This window comes from Myotis brandtii, unplaced genomic scaffold (genome assembly GCF_000412655.1).
Source record: "Myotis brandtii unplaced genomic scaffold, ASM41265v1 scaffold79, whole genome shotgun sequence".
Lineage (NCBI taxonomy): Eukaryota > Metazoa > Chordata > Mammalia > Chiroptera > Vespertilionidae > Myotis > Myotis brandtii.
Window position 1 is genome coordinate 2109667 of NW_005371173.1, and position 17958 is coordinate 2127624.

Sequence of the window (17958 nt, forward strand, 5' to 3'; positions counted from 1 at the left end):
TGGCAGCCTTCTCTGTGTCCTCCCTGCTAGAGATGAAAGAAGGACAGCATCTGGTGGAGAGAATGGCGGAAGAACTGCAGCCATAGGTCCTCCCTCTGTGTCAGGGTAAGTGTGGAATCCTGGAATAGAAACAGAATCAACTGGTGAACTGACTATATGTGAATATGCATGCAAACATGTCTTTTGTTATTTTTCAAGCCAAGTATATTTTTGGTCGGTTTCCCTGGAGACTTGAGAATATGGAGAGGACTTACCAAGTGTAGTTTAATTTTGCCAGCTCTGCTTCCTTTCCAGTTCCCAAAATTAGTCATCCCATCTCTTCATCTAGACCGATTTTGTCCAAGGTCACAAAACTTAGTTGTTAACTCCAACTTTTCAGTCCTTATCTTAACTGACTCTTCCCTGCTACAGGTATTCTTTTTAAATGTAAATCTGATCCATCTTCATTTTGAATCCCTCAGTAGCTCCACATTGCTTTTAGAATTGAGATTCAAATCTGAGCTGCCTGATCAGATCCAGCCCTCTCCAGATCGTCTCAGTCACACACACTGATCTTTCATTTCTCTAATGAGCCATATTCTCTTCCTTCACCCATTGCATATAAATATATATGAAATATATGTGTGTGTGTATATGTACTATTTTATTTATACTAATGTATATATGCTTGTATTTTGGCACCAGTATGTGTGTATGTATGTACACATATATACTATTTTATTTGTACCTACATATATGTATACTATTTTACTTATACCTATTATTTTCCAGACATTGTTTTGGTGCTGGGATACAACAGCAAACAAAGCAGGCAAACATTGTTGCTATTCTGGAACTCACCTTCTGGTGATTGTTTTTTGCTGGAATGCTCTTCCCCTTCCCTCTTTTTATTTTTTTCATGTATCATAAAATTTATCCATTTAAAGTGTACAATTCAATTTAGTATATGCAGAGTTGTGCAACCATTGCAGCAATTTTAGAACATTTTCATCACCCCAGAAAGAAATAATTTTAAAACATCTTTGTTACCACAGAAAGAAATTTTATACTCATTAGTAGTCACTCCCCTTCCCCCTTGCAAATCTCCCCAGCCCTGAGTAACCAATCTACTTTACATCTCTATAAATTGGAAAATTCTGGACATTTCTTATAAATGGAACCATACATTATGTGATCTTTTGTGACTGGCTTCTCTCGCTTAGCATAACATTTTCAAGGTTCCTCCATGCTGTCATGCTGAGGCATGTATCAGTACTTTACTTCCTTCTTTTTTTGAATTGAGATATAATTGGCATATAACATTGTATAAGTTTAAGTATTTTATTTCTTTTTATTGTGAAATAATATTCCATAGTATTCTATATCACATTTTGTTTATACATAAATTGCAGGACATTTGGGTAATTTCCACCTTTTGACTACTGTAAATAATGCTGCTATGAATATTTGTGTATAATTTTTTGTATGAATAAATGTTTTTCTTTTCTTGGGTATATACCTAGGAGTAGAATTGCCAGATCATATGGTAGATCCATGTTTAACATTTTGAGAAACTGCCCGACTGTTTTCAAAGTGGCTGTACCACTTTACATTCCCACCAGCACTGTATGAAGATCCCAATTTCTTCACATCCTTGCTGTTATGGGTTGAGTTGTGTCCCACCAAAATTCATGTTGAAGTTCTATCATAATGTAAACTTATTTGGAATTAAGGTCATTGCAGATGGAATTAGTTAAGATGAGATCATATTGGAGTAGGTCAGGCCCTTAATGTAATATGACTGGTGTCCTTTATAAAAAGGGGAAATCTAGACACAGAGACCGACACTCAGAGAGAATACCATGTGAAATTGGAGTTATGCTGCCACAAGCCGAGGAACTACCAGAACCTGGGAGAGAGGCCTAGAACAGATTCACATCCCAGCACCTATGGAGGGAGCATGGCCCTACTGACACTTTGATCTCAGACTCTGGCCTCTTTTAAAAACAACATAACAGACTCAAAATGGAGTCACTTATGCTAAGCCCCATGTCACCAAATGGAGACTTAATTAGTTTTGGCTCTCCCAGAAATGGAATCTTAAACCAGTCAATCAGGAATCACTGGTCAGCACTAGTTAGTTAATCTGCCTGATAGACTCCTGCCATGCACCCCTAAAGAAAAGTAACCTTGCAGTAACCAACCCGCCTTTTTGCTTAGAATAACATTCTCATTCCTGCTTCCTTCTGCCTCTAAAGGTGTTTCATTTTAATTATTTTAAATGTTTTTTATTTATTTCAGAGAGGAAGGGAGAGGGAGAGAGAGATAGAAACATCAATGATGACAGAGAGTCATTTATCAGCTGCCTCCTGCATGCCCTACACTGGGGATTGAGCTCACATCCAGGGCATGTGCCCTGACCAGATATTGAACCATGACCTCCTGGTTCATAGGTTGATGCTCAACCACTAAGCCAAGCCAGCCAGGCAAGGTGTTTCATTTTGTACAACTCGTTATCTGCTAGATTGAATGCTGCCCAACTCAAATCAATGTTTGTTCAAATAAACTTGAAAAAATTTTAATATGCACCCTGCTGGCATGGCTCAGTGGTTGAGCATGGACCTATGAACCAGAAGGTCACAGGTTCGATTCCCAGTCAGGGCACATGCCCAGGTTGCCGGCTTGATCCCCAGTGTGGGACTTGCAGGAAGCAGCTGATCAATGATTCTCTCTCATCATTGATGTTTCTATCCCTATCTCTCTCTCCCTTCCTTTCTGAAATCAATAAAAATATATTTAAAAATTTTTTTAATATGCCTCATTTTATCTTTTAACACATCCAAAACTGTGAGACCATTACTATGGCAGCTTTAGCAAACAAATACACTCACAAACACTTGTTATTTTCCATTTTAAAAGTATTATTTTAATAATTTTGGGTGTCAAGTGGTACCTCATTTTGGTTTTTTATTTGCATTTCCTTAATGCGAATGATTTTGAACATACTTTCACATACTTATTAACCATTTAAATATCTTATTTGGATAAGTGTCTATTCAACTCCTCTGTTCATTTTCTAGTTTGGTTATTTGTATTTTTATTATTGAGTTTTAGGAGTTCTTAATATATTCTAAGTAGAAGTCCCTTATCAGATATATGCTTTGCAAATATTTTCTGTGCTCAGGTTGTCTTTTTTCACTTTCTTGATGGTGTCCTTTGAAGCACAAAAGTTTTTTATTTCGATGAAGTCCAATTTATCTGTTTTTTCTTTTGTTGCTTGTACTTTTGGTGTTTTATCTGGTGCCCTTCTGTCTTGATTTAGCTCAAATGTCACTTCCTCAGGGAAGATAGCTTTCCTGTGATATATGCTCTCACCAAACCATCTTTATAATTACAAATTTATTTGATTGTCTTTCCCTGTAGACTGTAAACTCCAGGAGAGTAGAGTAGAAATTTGCTTTTTCTTTTCCCATTGTATCCCCAGCCTCCTGCATAGTACCTGCTATGTAGAAGGTGCTCTGAGTTGTCGCATGAATAAATGCAGGCTTGACTCCATGGACCATTCCCTGCTTGAAACACTGTTCATGTAGTCTTGATAACACCCACACTCATTCTATTCCTCAGGCTGCTCTGCTGATTCCTCTTCCTTTACCATACTTCAGGCATAGGCCCCTCCTCTCTTCTCACCCTCCACACTCTTTGCCTTCACTCCGAAGCCTTTAATTATCATTGTAAAGCTAATGACTTTCAAGTCTGTTTCCTACACAGATGGCTCTCCTAAGCTGCAGTCCTGCATGTCCATCTGAAAAGAATGTGTATTTTGGTGTTGTTGAGAGGAGTGTTCTATAGGTCAAGTTGCTTAATAATGTTGCTCATCTTCACAGCAAACAGGCAAAAAATAAAATAAAATATCCCAGCTGCACTGTAGATGTTCCTTCTGATCAAAGATATCCATTCATTCAAAATTTATTTGTGAAATGGTCTCCCAGGCATTGTTCTAGGCATTGAGGACATAGCAGAGAACAGAACAGATTCAAGCAGAAGGAGAGAGTCCAGAAACATTAAAAAGAAATATTCAAAAAAAAAAAAAAAAAAAATATTCAGAAGGGTCTGTAGTTTTGAACCTCTGATCAACACCACCAGAAAAGGAAAAAGAAAAGCACTGTTATATTTTCCACCGGGTACTATGAAACTGTGCCCTCGCCTAGTTTCATTTCAGCAAGTCTTTACTGTGAACCCTTTATGTGCCAGGTGCCACATGTGGAGATGCTGGCCCAAAGATGGAGAAGAAGAGGTTTATTCAGAAGTGTCTGTAGTTTTGAACCTCTGATCAACACCACCAGAAAAGGAAAAAGAAAAGCACTGTTATATTTTCCACCGGGTACTATGAAACTGTGCCCTCGCCTAGTTTCATTTCAGCAAGTCTTTACTGTGAACCCTTTATGTGCCAGGTGCCACATGTGGAGATGCTGGCCCAAAGATGGAGAAGAAGAGGTTTCTATCCTTGAGAAGTACAATATGGGAGATAGACAGATAAGTGGATAATTATTTTACAGGTGATTTGTGCTATGATGAAGGTATGAATAACAATATCCTATAGAGCAGAGAAGAGTGACTAATTCTGACTGGGGGTGTCAGATAGTGTTTGATGGAGGAGGAGACATTTCAAGTGGTTCTGAGGGAGGACTAGGAGATGGCCAGGTGGAGAGGGGTAGAAAAGACATCTAGTCATTTGTGGGTAGAATGACCAGGTTAGAGATGCTGTCTAAGTTCTGAAATATGGGCAAGAGGATAATGCACTAGATGCTAGAATTAAGCCTTAGAATATGGAATTCAAACAACCCACTCTGCCCACAGGAGGACGAAAGAGAATCTACACTTGCTATAGTGACTGCAAAGCTGAGAACTCTAAATCAAGCCATGTGGTCTGAGAACTCATCCACATAACTAAAATTGTCCTCTTAGTATCATCCAGACAATTTTAAGGACTTTTATGACTCACTTGTCCATTCATTAAAGAAAAACAAATATTTGTCCCCTGCACTCTGTGACATGCTAGGAATACAAGTGAATTTGTCCACTGCACTCTGTGACATGTTAGGAATACAAGTGAGCAGAACTGAAATGGCCTTGCCTTAATATTAACTTACAATCTAGAGGAGGAGATGGCAGTCAGTTGAATAATTATCAAATAGGTGTACAATTATAACCCAGTTAAGGGTTATAGAGGAAGGGTTCATGGTGGAAAAGAGCAGTTAAGAAAATACCTATTTTTGAATGGAATCAGGAAAGTCTGCCTGAGGAAATGACATTTGAGCTGACATCTAAAGAATGAGTGGGAGTTAACTGGATGATTGTGGGAGAAGAGCATTCTATGCAAAAGAAATAGTTCCTGCAAAGGCCCTGGGGTTGGGGGTGGAGGGAGCATGGAACACTGGGGTAGGGGGTGGAGGGAGCATGGAACTGGAAGAAGGAGAATGTAATTGGAGGGCAGAGACTGAGGGGTTTGTGCTGAAGGGTGAGGTTGGAGCCTGGCAAGTCAAAGCCAAGAGGCGCATAAAGTATTTTTGTGAGAGCAACGGAAAACACTTGTGTGGGTCTTCTAGCCCCAGTTAAGTCTCCAAATGACTGAAGTCCTCTCTTTGTTACCTTCATTGTGACCTCATGGGAGGCCCTGAACCAGAACCATCCAGCCAAGCTACTCGCAAACTCCTGATCTCAGAGGCTGTGAGATAATAAGTGTTTATTATTTTAAGCCACTAAGTTTTAGAGTCATTTTTTTAATGCAGCAATAGGTAACTAATGTAATGGGCATTAAGGTAGCTTCGAGTATGGGACTATTTCAAATAACCCTGTTGTGTACATCCTAACGTGTGTCTTATGGTGAATATATGTGCATTTCTGTGGGGTATGAACCTAGAAGGGAAAAAGCTGGGCCATAGTATACACATACATCCAGCATTAGTAGGTATTAAAAAGTTATTTGGTGTTTTCCATAGTGCTTATATCAATTTACACTCTAACCAGCAGTGTGTAAGAGTTCTTGTTACTTATAATCTTACCAACATTTGATATTTCAGTCTTTTTAATTTTAGCTATTTTGATGGTTTGTAGTGAAATCTCATTGTAATTTTAATTTATGTTTTTGTGGTATCTAGTGAAGGTTAGCATCTTTTCAAAAGTTTAATGTCCCTTTATTTAAAAAACTTGCTTATTTTACCTGTTTTAAAAATTGAGTTGTCTGTCTTTTTTCTGATTGATTTTTATAATTTTTATTCTTTTTATCATTCTTGCCTGGCCCCAGAACATTAATAAGTAAGTTTCAGATTAATATAGTATAGTTTTACTTACATAAAGTTAGAATATGAACAAATGTCTCTCAATAGAGGGACAGTTTCTTTCTATAGGAAGATGAAGGAAAGGAAGGAAGGAAGGAAAGAAGGAAGGAAGGAAGGGGAGAAGAGAATTCTGAGATAGCCTTCTTGGTCCCTCTTTCCCGTGTTACTCCCATGATTATGTAATGTTATGTGGCAAAGGGGATTTTTGCAGATGTAATTGAAGTTACTAACCAGTTGACTTTAAAATGGGGAGATTATCTGGGTGAGCCTAACTAATCTACTAACATGAACTCTTTAAAAGCAGGAAGTTTTCCCCAGTTGGTCACAGAAGTGGAAATAAGAGACATTCCTAGTGTGTGAAGGATTTCATGCACAATTACTGATGTGTGGTCTCCAGGAGCTGAGAGCAACCCCTGCTGACAGTCTGCAAGGAAAGGAGAACCTAAATGAGCCTGGAAGCAGATACTTCCTCAAATCTTCCAAATAAGAGCCCTGCCCTTGATTTTGGCCTGTGAAATTCTAAGCAGAGAACCAAGCCAAGCCTGTCTGGACTTATGACCTATAGAGGTGAGCTAATAAATGAATGTTGTTTAAGCCTCTAAATGTGTGAGAAAGCAAGTCAAAAGTATATAAGGCCCCCCTCCCCGCTTTGTCTGCACCACCATAACCACATCCGTGGCTTCTGTAATCTCGCTCGCTCGCTTCTTGGCGGATTGATTGTGAGAAGCAGGGGAGGTCTGCTCGCGTCCATGTGGCACTCTCTGCCCGCAGTCTGGGGACTGCCTTCAGTGCGAACATCAACGGGTGTGGAAAGCCCGCGAATATCCGGAAGTTTAGCATGTAATTTAGAAAGAAGTCTCGAATGTGTATGAATGCCATATATGGGAGACAAAGAACCTAGGGATGTATATAAGGCAAAACCCCGCCACGTTTGGCACTCAGCCTCAGGAGGGGTCTCCACTGGGCCAGCACCGGTGCAAATAAACAGTCCTTTCCTGAACCTCCGAGTGTGTTTGGTTTGTCGCTTCCCACCGACCCGATTTCTGCCATAACATAAGTTTATGGTAATTGTTATGATAGCAATAAAACACACACATATTTGCTTAATCAGCATCTACATGTGTAGTAAGAATAAACAAATATATAGAAAGGATAAATACCAAATTTAGAATATTGGTCATTCTGTGGGGGGGGGCGGTTGCTGATAGGAAGAGGAGACTATTAGGGAGGAGAAGATAAGAGGATTAAAGTGTGTAAGGCAGTATTATTTAAACTAGGTAGTGGATATATTATTTTTATACCTTTTTCTATGTTTCACATGTTGCACAACAATTTAAAAGATTCTTGATCCTCAATCACAGACTAGAAACAGTAGAACTGCCAGACTTTGAGGGGACAATGAGTTCCCCGCAAAGGACTGTGCTAGAGACTTTTCACTTTCTGGAAATATCATATAACCTTTGGAAGGAAGATAGAGTTCCCATAAAAACTAAGATCAGCCCTAACCGGGTTGGCTCAGTGGATAGAGCGTCGGCCTGCAGACTGAAGAGTCCCAGGTTCGATTCCGGTCAAGGGCATGTACCTTGGTTGCGGGCACATCCCCAGTAGGGGGTGTGCAGGAGGCAACTAATCGATGCTTCTCTCTCATCGATGTTTCTAACTCTCTATCCCTCTCCCTTCCTCTCTGTAAAATAATCAATAAAATATATATATTTTAAAAAACAACAAAACTAAGATCGAATTTCCTTCCACTCCAATAGGATTGGGCTAGAAGTCAGATTTAATTTAACAAACAAAAAGAAAGAAAGAAAGAAAATTTCCTTTATACTCAAATTTGTGGAGTGAATAAATGAATGACTGAATGACTAGAAAGATGAATTATGAATGGATGCCCAAGTATCCATAGAATCATCATCAAGATTGTATATCTGGACAACAGAGTGGGAAAGGAAAATATTGTTCCATTGTAGAATAACCCACAAACTATTTGAAAGTAAACAGTCTTGGAGTATATTAAAAAAAAAAAAAGTGAACCATGTTGTAAATTTTGGTTTGGTTGGAGTTTCAGCCACTCCCCTGAGAGAGCTCCCCAAAGGAAGGCTAGATTAGGAGTTCTGGAGTCCTGGACAAGAACTCTGGAGCAGCTTAAACCCACCTCCACCCCTGCCCCCAGAGACACTGTGCTAATGGCCCTGATAATAACAAATGGTCTGTGTGGCCACAGCTGCCTTTTACGCTGGTTGGGGGCAAACTTGATTCAGAAGCATAATGGAGGGTGAAGCATCAAATTTCTTATTTGAGCAGGAAGCTGATACCTAAGGAATGCAACCTGGCAGCAACCCAGAAAGAAGATTTGAGAATTGTGCAGGCTGTAGGGAAATGGCTTTTTTATCCCAAGGCTTTTTAGTCTGAGGAAGGGTCATGGGACCTGAAAAAAAACTCTTATCACCAGCTATGGTTTGGACACACAAGTTTGAGGAATCCAACAGGAAATTGGCCTTGGGTTCAGAACCCAGGTTATTGGTCAATAGTATCTCTTTCAGAATCAGTCCTTAGCTGACAATCGAATGTAAGAGACCACCCTTCTTAGTCACTAAGACCAAACATGTACTTCTTTAAAGTTATGGACACATTTTCAGAAGAAAAAATTTTAGGCATGAAGTTCTATTAGAAGTTTTTGCTTGCAAATATTAGATTTGCAACTCAAATTACCTTGTGATTAGAAAAAAAAAGTGGGGAGGAGGGATATTAATTGGCTCATGGACCTTCATCAGGCCCAGCTGGATCCAGGAGCTAAAATTAAATCAGGAATCCCTCTTTTCAACTGTTGATTCTGTTTTCCCATGTGTTGGTTCAGATGACCTCTGTCCATGTGGTCTAAATTAATGACCCTGTTTCAAAGCCTATCCCCCACCTGCCCCTAATCCTGGACAAACAGCAGACAAACAGAAGTGGGGGCAAGAGAGTCACCAGGATCTTAAGACTTTCATCCTACCAGCTTAGCAAACCTTAGAGAAAGGAAAGCATCTCTTTCTCTAGTTCTAGTAAAACTCCAAGAATTGAGTGTTAATTGGATTGATTTGGGTCACCAGCCAAGCCCTGATCCATTGTGACTAGGATGGTAGCTGGTCAGGTCCGTGTTCGTATACCCACCCCTTGGATCTAGAGAGGGATTGGGCCCATGCATATCACATGGATTTGTAATGTGGGAGAAGTGATTTCCCAATGGCAAATTTGGTTCTTACCACAGGGAGGCTGAATGCTCGGCTGTAGCAACGACAATGGTGTGCAACAGAAAGAACAAATGGGATCTAGCCACCTTCCAGATTTTTCTTCTCCCTCTTAACATTTTCTTTTCCTTTTTTTTGAAGGGGGGGGGTGGTTAATCCACACCCGAGGATATTTTTCCATTGATTTTTAGAGAGAGTGGAAGTGAAAGAGAGAGACAGAGAGACACGTCAATTGGTTGCCTCCCACACATGCCCTGACTAAGGCCAGGGATTGAGCCTGCAACCTAGGTATGTGCCCTTGATCAGCATTGAACCCAGGACCCTTCAGTCTGCAGGCTGATGCTCTATCCACTGAGCCAAATCTACTAGGGCTCCCCCTTAACATTTTCTGATAGTGATCCCACCTGAAGAAATTATAACTCCACAGGTCTGAGATAGAGCCCAGAAATGGCATTTTTACTAAATTTCCCCAGCTGGTTCTGCTGGGCAGAGTAGTGTAGGAACTACTAATTAATGTAGTAGACAACCTTCTTATTCTTCTCTACTCGCTACTCAACATCAAAAGTGAGTATATGTGCAACTCTAGCTTATATAAGTAGAATTTCCTTTTTTTAACTCAAAGGAGGGAAAAAGAATTAACTTTATATTTTGAGATTAGGGAGAGGAAAGTCTAAATTAATGACACTGTTTCAAAGCCTATCCCCCACTCGCCCCTAATCCTGGACAAACAGCAGATAAACAGAAGAGGCTCCTATCCAACTAAGATGCTGGGCCAGTAAGCAGGCCCACTGGGGTTCTTCATACAAGCAGTTACTCATTAACCCTCATGCTCACAGGGCAGGAATCTGTCGCTGTGAGTGAGGAGTTGCTGAGGCCTGGCTATGCCTTGGGAAAGGTGGTTATCATCACAGCTTGGAGTCAGGCAGGGAAGGCTATGGACTGGAGAGGACGTAATACCAGCTAGAGGAACTGGACCTCAGTTAAAAATTGATTTTAACTTCCTGTCAGTGTTTGCTTACCAGTGAGAACTCAGGACAAAGGAGATGGATTAGCTGCAAAGGTGGAAGGTGCAGGGGGATGGGCAGGATTAGCCAAATCATCCTATCGCATTCTCTACACCTAATCAGAGGACACTGGTCAATTTGCTACTATTTATTGTTATTTTTCATATCTCTGTCATCTCTGCTATACCTTCCTTGTACAGGGAGCCCTACTTCACAGCATTTCATGTTCCCAGAGTCTAGCCCAGTACCTTGTAGGCCACAGTTTCTTGAGTAGTATTTGCTAAAATTGATTTTTAAATTTTGCCAAACAATTTCTCAAAGCTCTTGAAAAATAGAGCTAACCCTACGTGAAGCCTCTGGAGCATTGGAGAGATAGCAGGTGTGTGATGAGTAGCCAGAGCACACCCCCTGAAAAGCACAGTCAGAAGGGGTGAGGGTGGGGTGGCCAGCATGGTGCCTGGCACGTAGCAAATACACAGAGATTCATAAAATTAATGAGGCATGTGGTGGACCAGAGAAGAGAACGGTGCCTGACACGCTGTTAGGTCTTTATGACCTCAGGAATCAAATCCAGCAATCCCCTAGGAACAGTCTGAGTAACAATTGCCATCAGCACAATAGCCAAGAAGAAAAGACAGCTATAAATTCCGGACTCAAAAACCAAACGAAAAGAAATTTTAATAGTACCCTGGCTCATTAATGAAGAATATTCTAGTAAGAACAAAAACAAAAAAATGAAAAAGCATGTTAATGGTACAGATCAAGCAAACCTTCCTTGCTCTGTAAAAATAATGATGACAATATAATTTGTAATAACATTTTTTAAACACAAGCACCATATACATATAATATATAAACACTGAGAGATTAAATAAAATCTTACAATAGCCCTGCGATGGTCCACTTTGATAGACCTCAGAAGAATTAAGAAACTTGCCTCAAGTCTCCCAGCTCATGAGTGGAGGAGTTGGATTTGAACCCAGACCTGCAGCTCCAGAATCCACATAGGAACTCCCATACTGTCTTTCTCTTAAAAAGACAAATGTTCTCTATGCTATTTGTGAATGAGTCAGATCTCTTTCTGGCCCCTCCCTTTAGTAACAAAAAATCTGGGCCATGAGTTCCTTGTTCAATCCCAAAGGAGAACTGGACCCCAGGGCTCAGCCTGTCTCAGGAGTAGGCTCCTGGAACTCCAGGGACCCTGAATGATTCCTGAAAGTCAAGAAAGGCTCTCATGGTCATGGCTAGTGTCTAGGGACCAGGTACGATGGAGGGTTTCTTGGGGGCCAGATGAAAGTGAGCTTGGGGGCACAGAGATGAAGGCTGTGTGTGGATCCAGCTCCTTAGGTGTGCAAAGGGAGAGCATATGCACCAGCCTAGCTCTCCCTGCTCTCCTGAGGACTCTACCCTAGGAGAGCTGAGGTGGGGAGGAGTAAGGCCCTGGAGCAGGACCCTGCCCCAGGCAATAGTGGGGAGTGGGGGAAGGGTGTGGGCAGAGAGAAGAGATGAACCTGACCAAGGAGATGCTGCTGGCTGCCAGGAGAAAGACTCCCACCTTCTCAACGCCTTTCCCATTCCAGCAGGCCCCTTGCTAGAAGGACTTAATTGAGGAGTCCAAATGTAGGTTTTTAAAAGCAGAGAATAGAGTTGATAAGCATAGATGAGGAAAAGTTGCTCTGGGGCAGGAAGAGAAGGGACCAATGCTGAGATGCTGCAGGGCCCAGGATAAAGGATCAGGGGAGGGCATGGGTGAGCTGGGGTTCCGTTTCCTTGCCATAAGCTCTCCTTCCTTCCTTAATAAAGCCTTGGTCTCCCCATCAGGTCAGCCTTCCCTCATCCTCACCCCTGGATCTTCTTTTCCCAACCCTTGGCTCCTGCCTTCACCTCCCTTTGTTGCCCCCTGAGAACAGTTTTTTCTGCCCAATTCTTCCAGCACTCTCCAGTAGCTTTATTTCTCAGTTCAACTTCTGCTTCCGCCAAGCCCCTTTTTTGCCTCCTCCCTTTCGCCCCCTCCCCCATCCCAAGCATCACACACACACACACACACACACACACACACACACACACCCCTTCTCTTCCCCACCCTTGCTGGCACCCAACATAGCACTCCAGATGTAGGAGGAGATCAAAAAGGGTGGGGGTGGTGGCTGTTGCTTTTCTGAGATATTCTTAGCCTGTCTGGAGGCTGGAGCTGGAATCAGCGTTTCCATCTCAACCAGGCAGTTGGCTGCAGGGAGGCTGCTGCTGTGACTGGGTCTTCCTCTAGTTCTTTGTCCCTCTCCCTGTCCCCATGTCCTCCTCTGTCTCAATTCCACTCTGTGAGCATAGACCCTCCATGAGTCCTGCTTTCCCACCCCTGTGCCCAGGCATAGGGGGTACCCTCTGCTGTGGCCTCGCCCCAATGAATTCTGAAAACCCTGCTCTGGGAGACTCTTGGGACCTTCAAGAACTCTAGCATTGTCATCAGCCTCTTTGGAGGGATCCATTGGAGAAATGGAGGTGCAATGACTTTGGGTTCTGGGATCTCTGGTCTTCAGGTTTACTGGGGAGACCCTGGACCTCAGCCATCTTGGCATCCTGTCCTTCGCCTCGCCATCTTTCAGGGGCCCCTCTGAAGCATTGCTGAGAGCCTGAGTACCCCTCCCGTTTGTCTCCTGGGCTGAACTGCAGAAATGCCGGCCTCACACGGATGCTGTGCACACAGAGACTGAGTTCATCAGGCAGAAACAGACCAGGGAGAACCAGACAGGGCTGGAGCTAGAGAGGGAAACAGATTCACAGCACAGATTAATTTTGAATCAGATTCGTGGATTAGAAGAGACTTTAGGTATCATTTTAAGTTCAGTCCCCAAGATGTTATCTTATTCCTTTAGTATTAATTTTTATCTGATAATAAAAGTAAAATATATAGTTTCTACATTTTAATGTGAAGAAAGGGAGGCCAGAGAGCTGAAATGACTTCCCCAAGTCATACCGTTTATGAGCCATGGACTAGAACTCCTGCCTCCTAGATTATGTATGGACTCTCAGAGAGGGAGATGAAAACAGCCAAAGGGCATAAGAGTTTGAGCTGCATTGCCTGGAGATATTCCCTTAAAGGTGGGGTTCATCTTCCCAGAGATGGGGGTGGGAGGAGTCAGTGAAGACTCATCTCTACAGTGAAAGTGCAATTCTCCAATAAGGCCATGTTCCTACACAGGCTAAAACCTTGATCTAGGTCCTCCATTACTTGATCTAGGCCTACAATTCTGGTCTTAAAGAGCCTTCAGGGCCCTAACCAGTTTGGCTCAGTGGATAGAGTGTCGGCCTGCGGACTGAAAGGTCCCAGGTTCGATTCCGGCCAAGGGCATGTACCTTGGTTGCAGGCACATCCCAGGTGGAGGGTGTGCAGGAGGCAGCTGATTGATGTTTCTCTCTCATTGATCTTTCTAACTCTCTATCCCTCTCCCTTCCTCTCTGTGAAAAATCAATAAAATATATTTAAAAAAAAAGAAAGAGCCTTCAGGAATAACTGCTTATCTGGACAGGGCATTGTTCTCCAAAGTGATGGAGACAGACAAGGGGTTTCTCATCTAAAGGAGTCTAATCCAGCCAGCACTGTCCCAGAGGAGTGTGTATGTCAAGCATGTCAAAACTCAAAGGCTAACAGAGGCCAAATAAACAAGGTTTAAGTTTGTGTGGGCTGCAAAAAAAACAAAAGCTTCAATTTTCATAGAAACATAGGTTTATTTTGATAGAGACATGCTGAATACAAAGGGCTGAAATAAGTGAGTAATTGTTAACATAAAATAATAGAACATTTTAATAATAATTAATATTTTTTCTTGAACATTAACTTATCGGACACTGAATAACCACAAATTAATAAGCATAATGCAAATAAACCTATTTTTCTTGTTCTCCAAAAGCAAAATATTTCCTGTTGTGCACACCAAACAAGTCAGTACAAGACTAATGACATGGCAGTAGGCTGCTAAAATATTCGCTGCTAGTATTAGTGGAAAGAAATGGTGCGCCTGTGCATAAGGCGCGTAAGGGAAATAAATGCAACATGATTATAGTAATCATCCATTAGCGAATGTTGTAGTTCATTATTAATAATTATGTATAGCAGGATATTGAAAAATTAAGTTACAAAATTTTTATTAAAATGTTTCTTACATACTGTTATATTGGCTGGGCCACAAATATATTCCTTGTGGGCCACAAGTTTGACATGTTTGGTGTATGTCCCTGGGAAATGGACAGACCAGAACCGACATACAGATAAATACATCAGTTACAGAATATAGACCTGAAATATAACCCAACCAGAAAAGTACACTTGTGGTTGTGGCGGGGACGTCATTGTCCTTCTGTAAAGCCCGCCTTCTCATCAAGTCTTTCTGGTTTCACTACGCTTAGCCCTCTAGGCCTCCACCCTGTATAGAGGCATAATCTCCCTCTCTCCTCCCTTAATATCTCTAGCTTTTTAATAACAGAAATGCTGTCGCTCTTTAAGGATTAGTTTTGATTATTTTGTCTGCTTTTTAAAAAAAAATGTCACCCATATCCATCCTGCACATCTTGGACTGGGGACTCAGAGCCCAGCCCTTAACCAAGTTGTTATGTAGCAGCTGCTGCTCAGGAGAAGAGGTTAAAAAGACTGATGTCGGAAAGAGCATTAGGTCCCTTCCAATTAGTCCAAAAAAGGCTTCTTGGAGGAGGTAGAATTTCAAGGGCTTGACTGGAGAAGGCAAAGTAATGTTTATTTTTGAGGGTGTCTGGCCCAGTAGTAGGAATTCGAGATTCAATAGAGATAACCACACTAGGTGGAGAGTGGGTGAGCCAGAGAGTGGGTATGAGGCAGGGTAAGGTGAAGAATGAGAAAGGGAAGTGTGACCTTTTAAGATACTTGATCTGGGGACCCTGATGCAGAGGAAGAGACTCTGGATTCTGACCCAGAGGACAACAGGAGGTCACTGCTGGGCCTGTAGTGAGGGTACCATGGTGGTGACATCTGTGGGTACTGCATAGAAGATCTTGTCCTAAACGACACCAGCAGTAGGTTTACGTCAATGAAGGACTCTGGGGAGCAGAGCTGGGAGGACCCACGTGCCATTCAGATCCATGTGTCTGGTGTTTCTGCCAGTGCAACTCAGTCTCTATGGGGCCTGATAAAGGCTGACTCAGAAGGCTTTGTAGGAAAAAGTGGGACCAGTTCTAGGAGCTGAAAAAAGGGAGAATGGGGAAATTGAGCAGGTCAGCTTGGGCTGTGAGAGAATAAAGATCAGATCTAAGGGAGCAAAAGAGACCCTGATGAGACCATGCTCATGGGTGCTGAGTCAGGGAGGGGTATAAGTCTGCATGAATACAGTAGAATCAGATAGGGAACCAAGGCAGGCAGACCACGGGCCTCCAGGTGTGAGTAAGCTGGGATTGTAAGACAGCTGAGAAAAGCTGGTGGCAGGAGCTGCAGCCTAAGGGGATTCTGGAACAGCCTATCTGGAATGAACCGCAAGCTCACGTGCATACACACCAACCCTGACACCAGTGGATGCTTGGAGCTGTGTTGGTGGACTGTGAGGAGCATGGAGGTGACTCCAGAGACAATTCTGAAGATTTGGCTGAATTCATAGGTAGGGGCTTCTCTTGCCAACATACCCACCATCAAGGCCCACTTAAGAAGCTAAAGACTCGGGCCCTAGCCAGTTTTGCTCAGTGGGTAGAGCGCAGGCCTGCAGACCAAAGGGTCCCGTGGTTTGATTCAGGTCAAGGGCACGTACCTTGGTTGCAGGCTCCTACCCAGCCCAGGCCTTGGTCGGGGCTCGGGTGGGAGGCAACCAATCGATGTGTTTCTTTCACATCGATGTTTCTCTCTGTCTTTCCCTCTCTATTCCACTCTCCCTAAAAAAATCAATGGAAAAAATATCCTCGGGTGAGGATTAACAGAAAACAAAAACAAACAAACAAACAAAAAGAAGATGAAGACTTGGGGGAATGGGGAGAGGGAAGAGATTAACCAGAGAACTTATATGTATATATGCATAATCCATGGACACAGCCAATATAGTGTGGTGAAGGCCTGGAAAGGGGGGGGGGCATTGAGGGGTGGAGGAGATCGGTGGGGGGCTCAGGGGAACATCTGTAATATTTTCAACAATAAAGATAAATTTTTTAAAAAGAAGAAGCTGAAGACTCCTGTGTTGGGGAGCCAGTGAGCAGGCCTGGATAAGGGTGGACACTATCGTACAAGGCACATACAGCCCAGAACCAGCTGGGCTCAGAACCTGCAGTAAGCCCTGGAGAGTCTGAAATACAGGACAAAGTCTTTGTGGGAGAGAGAGAGAGAGAGAGAGAGAGAGAGAGAGAGAGAGAGAGAGAGAGAGAAAGACAGAAAGAAAGAAAGAAAGAACTCAGCCTAATAGTTTGCAGCTGGGAGTGGGGATGGAATGGCAGGAAGCATTTAACAATGAAAACCCACCTCAACCTGAACCTGGGACTGGGTTGGAGGTCGTGCCAACCCTCCACTCAGAAGGCCCTGTCTGCTGCCCAAGCCTGCAGAGACCAACCTATTCAATTTCCAGCATTGCCCCATGGACCAACCATCCATCACCCACCCAAGTGTGGGGTCAGGGTGTGTTGGTGAGGATGAAGAGCACAAGAAAAGCCATCCAGAGACCAGAACCCCAGGACCTCTCCCCATAGAACTCAACTACAGAGAATCAGGCCAGAGAACTCGGCCTCGGGGACATATATGAGGGTCTTGTGGTCCCTATAGCAAGGGCCCCCAAGGAGAATTGTGACCTTCAGGAGAACCCAGGCCCTGCCAGCACCCCCTCACAGGCAGAGCAAAAATATGCCTACTGCAGCTCTCTGTGGTGGCCTCGTGAGGAGGTAAGGTAGGGGAGAAGATCTAAGAGGGAATAGGTCAGACAGCCCAATTGAAGGAGCCAGTGCAGTAAGACCCCGCCGAAGCCAGAGCGCCCTGATGACTATGCTGCCACCAACACATAATCAAAAGGGGAGGCTGTTCCCATGGCTTCTCTTCTACCTCGATTCAGTGCATCAAAACAAGCTGACCCATGTCTTTAAGACCTGTATAGGGAGGTGGGAGCGGCCACTCTTCCTCCCCAGCTCAGACCCTACGGGGGTCCTCGAACGACCGCCACGTCCTCCTCCATACCCCTTGCTGGTGTAGGGAAAGGACCAGCAAGAGAGGGTGGAGGTGGGCGGGACTTGTAATTGGCATGTGAGATTCGATTGGTCAAAAGAGCTGCCGATTAGGAGGGCAGCTCGGGCGAGGATTGGCAGCGTGAAGCGGGGCGCGGCGCAGCGAAAGAAGAGGCCCTAGGGGTGGGGCTGACGCTGCAGCTGGCGCAGCTCAGACTCCGAGCAGCAGTCGCCGAGCAGCAAAGCAACCGGCTT

At 43.2% G+C, this 17958-nt stretch overlaps 1 long non-coding RNA gene across 1 annotated transcript; it reads left to right on the top strand.

Moving 5' to 3' along the window:
• Positions 1–6915, top strand: LOC106724283. The gene is made up of 3 exons (XR_001360036.1): positions 1–105; positions 4431–4535; positions 6715–6915. It is a non-coding gene; the product is annotated as an uncharacterized LOC106724283 (long non-coding RNA).
• Positions 6916–17958: the final 11043 nt, after the last annotated feature.